Consider the following 9,774-nt stretch of genomic DNA (forward strand, 5'->3'; position numbering starts at 1 on the left):
AGCAGACCTGACTTGGTCTTGGTTTCTAGGCATTCCATCTACCTGTTTGAGCTGACCATTCCCACTAATATCCTGCAGCAACACTTATTGGCTGTAAGAGCTCGGAAAGAAGATAGATATGGCTCTTTATTGTATGATCCTCAACACACTGGATTAGTTGTTGATCTCATTTCTACTGAGATACAGTAGAATGTCTGGGCCACTTTACGCCAAAAATATTTGCTCAAGTGGCTACTACTTGTTGTGTGTTGAAGAAAACTGTCTGGTCACTGTTTGAGCAGGCTGCTTGTATTGCCATTTCCTGCTATAACAGAATATTCAATTCTAGAGCTTCCCCGGTGTGGGATCTATTGGACCTCTTGACCTGAACATTTTACTGTGTAGTTAATTTTGTACTGTAAATTAAGTAATGTAAGTCTTGCCAGGGCTCATGCACTGATCATTGTTTGGCTATCAGTACGTATACGGTAACCCTAACCCTAACCCTGAGTCTAGGCCCCTCTTTGTATACTATATATTGTCTTACTAATCAATAAGACGTTTATCATCATCAAAATTTAACAAAAAATGTTTCAACAGGTAATTCGCATGAGAAAACACAATAGACACACTTTAAAGCAGTAGACAAGATACTTCTGTGTGTAATTTGTGGTTAAAGTGGTTTGTTACAGTTACACTTTCTTAGAAGCGTATAGCAACATAATTACTGAATTACAAAATAATTAATGAATTGTGAAATGCACTAAATTACAGTATTTACAAATTCTAACTATCTAGCTGAATTACTAATATCTATAGCATGAATTGATTAATTACCTATTTAGTTAGAATGGGATAGTATTAATTGCATAGGTGCCTGGTTTTTAGAAGTAGCACAACATCAACTTGTTATAGTTAATTTAAAAACACCTTATGTCACAGTATCTGCTAATTACATGATAATATTGTATCTTGAATTTAGAATAATTTTACTTAAATTTATTGTTCTTAAGTTGAAAGACAGTCTAAAATTAGAGTGCACGATTAGGGAGCAATTTTATTACAATTTTTAACGGTTTATATCCCAGTGTCGGGCGGGGTGTAGTTTGTGCCCACATAGTACCCATATATTTTTACAAACCCAGTCACAGCATGTGACAAAGCACCATAAAGGGTATACATACAGCTCATATTAATGGATACCAACTTATCATGCTGCTACATTCTGTACAGCTACCAGCTATCATTACATATCTACACTAAGTAATGGTTCTTGATAATCATGATAATTATAAGTCACCTCTGGTGCTGTATAAACACACATGCAAGGTTTAAGTTAAAGTAAGTAAAGTCATGGCCCAAGGCAATATCCACAAACATATTATATAGATACGTATGTATGTTGGTCATTGTCCCATTACACCAAAGTACTGCAAGTTGTCTAATTCTAATGGTTAGTTAATAACTCTCATTATCACACAACAAAACATACTTATACTACTGTACACTTTAGTTACAACTTCTTATATGCGCATAAAATGTACATGTATGCGCCTTAATTGGTGTTCAAGATGGTGTCAGAAGATATAAAAACCCAAGTATCAACGTAGCTTAATAATGTTTATGCTTCACAATGTCACACCAGTTATTTCTTGTTTACCAGTTCCCATACATGTTTGGTAGAAAGCGAAAATAATATGTGACTGGGCCTGCGAAAACAGGGCATGTGGGCACACAAAATTTTCCTAGTTCTTCAAACTTCCATGACTCATATCTTTTTATGCCATCATGCTATTGTCGTGCAATTTTCACCTCTTATTAAACATTTAATAGGCTATATCATACATATTATAGAATACAAATAGTCTGTTCCAGTACTGAGATATGACCTGTTGTGTGACTGGGTGTAGTTTGTGCCCACATGCCGTTTTTCGCAGGCCCAGTCACAATGATTAACATTCAGCTCTGATTAGGCATGAGGCTATTATGCTCCAAAAATTGAGCATTATGCTTTTGAGCAGTGCTCAGAAAATCACCTATTATGCTTTTGAGAATTGCCCATTATTCCCAAAATTATGCTACCATAATGCCAGTTTATTGCTGTACCAGACCATTTTCATTGACGTTTAAGCTTTCAACAGCCTTGCTGGTTACTGTATTAGAGTATTTCGTTTCAATGTAATGCTTTATTAGAGTAAATAATATTCAGTGACTGTTCTATTAGAGTTTCTGACAGGAGAGAACCATCATTAATAATTGATGAGAAAACATGCATGATTACAAACAAATTATATTTTATGTGTCCTCGGACAACATGAGACCACATGTCTGACCAACAGTGGACAGCAGTGGGCATGGCAAGGAAAAAAATTATAAATTTAGGTACAAAACTAAAGTTACAGCTTAAAGTATATACAGATTAAAAACAGCCCGGGTTGATTGTCCATTCTTTAGAGTTCCTACCATAAAATATTCTCTGTGAAGCAGAAATTGAGGCACTGGCTATCTTGAACAAAAGATTTCTAGCACTTCCTTTGGAAAATAGGGATACTTGCCGGGTAAAATTTATCACATCCTTAATTGCAGCAATAGAACTAGGTTGAAAATGGCCCAAAACACTGACTTTCACAGTTCTGTAGCAGTGAGGAATCTTCAAACGATCCAATTCAGCCAAAAGCTGTACATACTCAGGTTTATAAAGTTTGCAGTTGTGTGCAGACTCCAAATGATGTATTGAGTCCAATGGACATGTAAGCTCTATAATGCCCATCGATGCAGAGTGTCTGTTATAGATGACAACATCGGGTCTGTAAGGAGTGACTAAGGCATTGGAGGGGATGGATTTTAGAGTATCTCAATCTTTTTTAACGGAATTGTGCAATCTGCTACTGTTAAAGCTTTATAATCACTTGAAAATGCTAGCATAATTCCTGATTCCCACACATACCTATTATGCCCAAAATTATGCTGGCATAATCGCCGCATCCCTACCTCTGATAAACATCTCTACTATTAATATTGTTGAAGATGTTTCAACTTGATGTATATACCATTTCATAATTAATATAAACCATTTCATATTACTGTAACATCAACTAACTGGGACACAATGAGTGTGTAAAACTCACGAAAAGGAAAACTCTAGCTATTGGGCTTAGAAATTTCAAACATTTTAAAGTTATACAGTACCGCCCAAATTAAACTTCATGCACGCGTAGTGACACAACGCGTGCTGTTGAGCACTAAAACGCGTGTGCTAGGTAAATGTACGCGTGGATAATAAAAATGCACGCTACTTTTCACGCGATTACACGCTACTCTACACGAGTGCTATGGATTCAGTGCACGGGTGTACATTTTACTCTACACGCGTGCCCTAGCTACACTCAGTAACTACACGGGTGTAGCGTGTAGCTTGTCTCATTCCTACGCATGCATCTGTATTGTAAGCACGCTAAAAGAACATTGTACTGTACAGTGATACAATAGCTACAGTGTTTCTTACATTAATAAGTGTTCTATTCACTGCAGGATCAGTCCGAACGACTCACAGTGTTGCCATGAATAAAGGACTGCTTGATTAAACCGATCCAGTCATTCTCGACCACCATCTATACTGTACCTTACGGAGAAGATGTTAATTCAGTCTTCGTTCATTCTCAATCATGGAGTTTAAAGCTGGAATCTGGACCTCGATCTGGACTTTTATTTATTGTGACTGTATTGTTGTTTAATGTAAAGCACTATTTAGAAATACACCGGTTTCTATCGGTTTTCTACATACCTTGTAATTTACGATAGTGACAAAACGTGTTACCATGCCGAGGTTAAGCCTGGAAGCGAGGAATAGAGTCATTGCGTTGCATCAGCAAGGCTGGAAGGTCAAAAATATTTATGACCAATTACAACAAGAGGGAGTTACACCAGTGACACTGCGAGCCATTTACTACTTGTTGTCAAAATACCGGCGACATCAAGCTGTAGTAGACTTACCGCGGAGAAGAAGACCGAGAAAAATAACGGATGAAATGAAGACTTTTATAGAAGAAATGCTCTACCAAGATGATGAAATTACAGCAGTGAAATTAAAGGACATGCTCGCATCGCGATGGCCGGAAATACCTGTGTCTTCTTCCACAATAAAACGTGTAAGAAGGCAAATGGGCTGGGTTTGTACCCGGCCAAAGTATTGTCAACTGCTTCGTGAAGTAAGTATGACGTATCAAATATTATAATGGTTAGTACTATTGACAAACTTGGAGCAGTAGTGGCTCCCTAGTACTTTATTGCTATTTATATAACAGGGAGGGTTATATGATACAGGTATCTAGACATAATCACATGAATTTAACCAGAACGGCAGGGTATTTGTTACATTGGCACAGTTTGATGAAGGGCCATGCATTTCATGGCTTCTGCTTCATCTTTAAACCAGGAGGAGTGCAGCCGGCTGAAGGCTGGCTACGGATTTTGGTTGGTTGTGGGTGTATCCTTGAGCAAGCATATTTAGAAGCCACAAAACTATTTTAGATGCTTATAAACAGACTCTAGTACATGGGCTACGAATTACCACACCCCCATAGACAATCAGAATATACCACAATAATGATCTAGCTTCATAGGCAAACAAGGAATTTTTCTATGTTCACTAGCTTGATCTACTGTGTAGCTGAGTTGTGAGATTGAGATACTCTAACATAGCAGTCACAGTCACGTGTGTATTTTATAGCTACATATGCTACAGTATAACAAAACAAACTAGCTAGTGCAAGTTTTAATTTTAAAATGAAATAGGGTTCCAGTGATAAAAAACAGTGCACTATGCCAAATAGCTACCATCATTTCAAATTTACCTCATAGCTACCATCATCTCTTGTTTTGCTACTGTACTTTGGAATCCTACTTCATTTGTAATAAACACTCACACTGACTTCTTTGTGGTTGTTTTACCCCCTCGAGTCATTTCCTAAATAAAGGCCTAAAATAAGTAAGTAGTAAAATGTGTTTTGTGTATACTGAATATTTGATCCCAAATGTAAGCAGTATTCAAGAGGTCAGGGTATAATAATATTATTTTCTATTCAGGTCCAACTCATTGAATGTCTTTACTCCTAGAACCCAGCTGTACATTTAAACTTTGTCAAACCCTGTTAAGATTCAAACGCAGTTGATTGATACAGTATCTGGAATGGCCTTCCATCTACAGAACTTCAGGCTGGCGCACTATGTTAAAACACATATTATAATAGCGTTTAGTGTGTACTGATATTTTAATTTGCATAAATGTGACCGGATATGCAAAAACCTGACATAATTACACATTTCAAATTAACTTTTAATATTTATAATCTACATGGCCAAGTGTATGCTCTGGCGAAGTTTCAGCTTCACATGCCAAGAACTTTTAGAGTTATAGTGCTACAAAGTAGCAACAACAGAACGATTGATTTATACAAGAAGTATCGAGAAAATATATTACAGGCACTTGCTAAAACTATTGTAACTCATAAACAGAGTGTTACACGGAGTTGGAACTTTTACCATCATGTTCACCATAAACAGAAGCTGCAAAGATGAAATTAATGAAAAAAATCAATCGCGTATGATTGCTTCAACGTGACATACATAAGGAAATGGCTGCAATGAAACAAAGATTTTCCAACTCCTCTTGAGTATGTGAATAAGAGGATATCCAGGTTTTCACTGTTTCACATTTTGATAACAGCTAAGTTCCAAGCATCCCATGTTAGACCGCTTTATCAAAACAGCTAAAAAGACTAGGATCTTCATTGATACAGTAGGTTGTAGTGTACTACATAGCTACATTTCACTTACATGGAATATTATATAATACATTCTGGTACCATAGTATTATTTATGTTGGTACGGACTAAGTGATGATGGTATATGATTTGAGTGAGGTGTCGACAAAGAGATGACATTGATACGAGTCATGAAATACATGTTTGAAGCTTACCATGTAAAGAGGTGGTCTTTATCAAAGGTGATCACAAAGTGGTTCCTAGCCATCTTCAAATGAGATCTGATTGCAATGTGGTCTTTGTACAGAGGTTGTCTTTATAAGAAAGTGGCCTTTAAGAGGTGGCTAATAAACAAGGGTTTTACTCTAGGGTACGTTTATATGACAATTTGACTATTTCCAGTTTCCATTTCACTGTTTCCAATTTCCCTAGGTGAACTATTAATGGTTAGAAGCTATTTGTAATTTTCAGTATTTTTACAAACATACATGTACATAGAATACTCTTATTGCTTTACCACTCCCTCATACCTAAAAGCATACTGTAAAGGTGTTGACTTGATACTATGAACTTTTTATCACTGCATCAACTGCTACTCTTTGTCGCACGTTGGCATAAACGCAATGTTGAGCCTTGTGTAGTAATGTGTAGTGCACTCTTAAGTATTCCCCCTAAGGCATCCTTCAGACTTTACTTGTAGCTCAGTTTCCATTATGAACACTACTGCTGGTGCTACTGTATGTACATTTTTCAACAGTATACAGGTGAATTTACCTGCTCCCTCCTAGTGTATTCTCTGGCGCCACATGTTCAGTCACTTTAACCAACACCCTGGCCAAATTTGCTTTGCCAGGAGGACATTGTGGCAGAACAACAGAAAACTCTTTACTGCTATCATACTGTGTAAGATTATAGTGTAAGGTTAAATCTCCACTATATCTCTGCCTCCACATAGTGGTTGGCATCCCAATGAAAATGTGACCAGGCCTGCGAAAATAGGGCATGGGGCACATAAAATTAGCCTAATTTTTCAAGCTTTCATGGCTCATAACTTTTGATACTATTATACTATGGCTATGAAATTTTCAGCACATATTACCCATGCAAGTTATAGAATGTAGATATTCTATTCCAGTACTGAGATATGACCCATTGTGTGACAGGGTGTAGTTTGTGCACACATGCCCTATTATCGCAGGCCCAGTTACAAATATGTTTACCCCATAAATGTACATTTAATATTTTAGCTCAACAAAACTAAACGTCTTATTTGGGCAAAGGAGCAGCAAAGAACTAAAGAGACTTTCGCAAATTGCATTTTTTCGGACGAGTGTACAGTGCAGCTTGATAGTCACAGTAGGATCTGCTTTAGAAAGATCAAGCAACCACGAGTACTGAAGCAACGGGCCAAGCACCCTGTCAAGGTACACATTTGGGGTGGGATCTCAGCAAGGGGGGCAACCAAAATTGTTATGTTCAACGGGATAATGAATGCTCAACGACTCCAAAGGATTCTGGAAGCTGGTCTTTTGCCATTTATAGAGCAGAAATTTGCCGACAGCCATAGGTTATATCAAGACAATGACCCCAAACATTCATCGAAATTAATTGAAAAGTTCTTCGAAGACAATGAAGTCAAATGGTGGTAAACTCCTCCCGAATCCCCAGACTTAAATCCAATTGAGTTAGTCTGGGGTTCAATGAAGCAATATCTTCGGAATACGTGGAAGCCTAGAAATTTAGAACAGTTAAAGTCTGGCATTGAAAGTTTCTGGTCAAAGCTCACTCCAGCAGTTTGCCGTAAATATATAGGCCACCTTAAAAAGGTCATTCCTAAGGTTATCGAGGTTGGTGGTGAGCCGAGTGGATATTGATTAAGTTAACTGCCCTTTCAGGTATGTACTATCCTGGCCATCTATTTGTTTGATTCACTTCTGTTTTTTATTTTATTATACAGTACTTATTGTTTGACTGATGCTAATGCAAGTGTGACACCTGCTAACTGTAATTGATGTCTTCTTATATACATTTTCAAGTGGTGTATAGTGTATATAAATTTTGTAGATGGTTTGCATGTTATGTCATTCACTTGCAATTTAAAATTTAATAATTTATTACTATATTTGCACAAGGTTACTGTACATTTGTGCCTATAATTAATTTTTTGGAAACAATCACTTAGTAAATGGTCTACAAAATCACTTCCAGTTCATGAATTTACTGGGTTAATTGACTAATGTATGGGACTGCGCAAACTCCCAGTAGCTAGCTAATATTCTATGCGAAGAGATTCACTATCATGTGAACACTGAACTGTCTCTCTTTTGTTGTTACGCTTACAACTGTACGTGGTAAATATATTATAAATGTATGATCATGATTAGCTACTGGTTGGCTGCTGTACGTGGTCGGAGTATACACTTCGGAAACTCTTTAGGAATGGCTCCAAATGATCTCATTCAGGTTGAGTATGACCAGACTGCTTTCTTTATGCAGTAACTGTTAATCCTTGTTTTGTTCATATGATTTATTTATGTTTCTTCAAAGTTTACTGTTATTACATAAAATGGAAAAAATTCTTGTGTTGTGTGTAGCTTTGTCTGTGTTTTTCCTCCTGTGAGTTAAATTCTAAAGAGAGTGTTAGTATATGTGACCAGGCCTGCAAGAACTGGGCATGTGGGTACAAACTATTGTAATGCTACAAGTTTTACAGTATCTTAGTATTGAAACAGATGTATGCTTGCAACCTAACTGAAAAATGTCAACAATTCTTAATTTACCCATACTTTAGTGCATGCATGGCAACAGAATACAAGTTTCAATTGTGCATGGAGTTTGATCTGAGGCCGAAACAACATGTACAAATTAAAATTATGGCAACTGCGTCATTAATCTATACATTTAGTGGATGCACCAAGAATTACAACAAAATACAGTAGTATAGTAACGAACAAAGCTTCTACTCTGCACCTTATGGCTATGTTTAAATCAGTGCAGCCTCTATCAATAGTGGGTGCAGTTATCTGTTATGTGCATACACTCTAGAATGTGAGATTAGGGGCACACCTTCACATACAGTATAGTTGAGTTAAAGTATAGACTGCTGCAGGTTACTAGTTGTAAATGACACCTATAGTGTATAATTATAGGCACCTGAACAGTCCATAAATTTCCCAGTCAATTGGGTAAGTGAGACAATTTACAGTATAATGGCAGTCTTACATTTTGGCTTTGTACGTGCATGTACATGTGTAGTTTTAAAACCATCGTGATTTTGCTAGAAGCTTAAGCTTACATATCAAATAAATATACATTGGTTGGTTAAACTCAACAGGACTATAAACAAGGCAGTCTAATAGTGAATGTTTGAATAGTAGTTTAAGTATCATTGAAGTAAAATAGTGTAGATTTCATATCACATAGTCCGATTACAAAGAAAACCTGCTACAACTCCAAAATGACATCATCAATCCACTGTAGAAGAAACCACGAAGTCCATTACCGAAGGGTAAGTTTAGTCTGGAAGACAACTCGTCAACACAAAATAATCACAAGAATTGAAATACAAATCTGCTTGCAATAATATAGGATCATTCTAAACCCTATGAATACCCAATAGTACTGTGCTCCTGCCTATCTATCATGTAACACATTTACACTTCAGATCAAGGAACCACTCAGGCTATGTTTCGCAGTTGGCTAACCCAGGCTACAACTGAGCAGTAATAATGTAGACATTAAGAAATGTTGATTGTGGGAATCGATTAGTACTCACATGGTAAGGATGCATGACTAGGTGATCAATTAAAAAGATCTGAAGTTATGGAATCTCAGTGAGTTAAGAAATGCTCAAAATTAATTTATAAGCTCATCCGCATGTTGATTCATCATACTTACAAATTTAAGTAAAATAATTATGAAGACTAACTTCTGCAAAAGGTTTTGTGGTAGCTTCCTTTGGCCATTGGTGATGAGCATGCCAAGTATGTTGTACTTTACAAGACTGAAAGTTGAGAGCCTTAGACTTTCTGAA

Source organism: Dysidea avara, chromosome 2, assembly GCF_963678975.1.
Source record: "Dysidea avara chromosome 2, odDysAvar1.4, whole genome shotgun sequence".
Classification (NCBI taxonomy): domain Eukaryota; kingdom Metazoa; phylum Porifera; class Demospongiae; order Dictyoceratida; family Dysideidae; genus Dysidea; species Dysidea avara.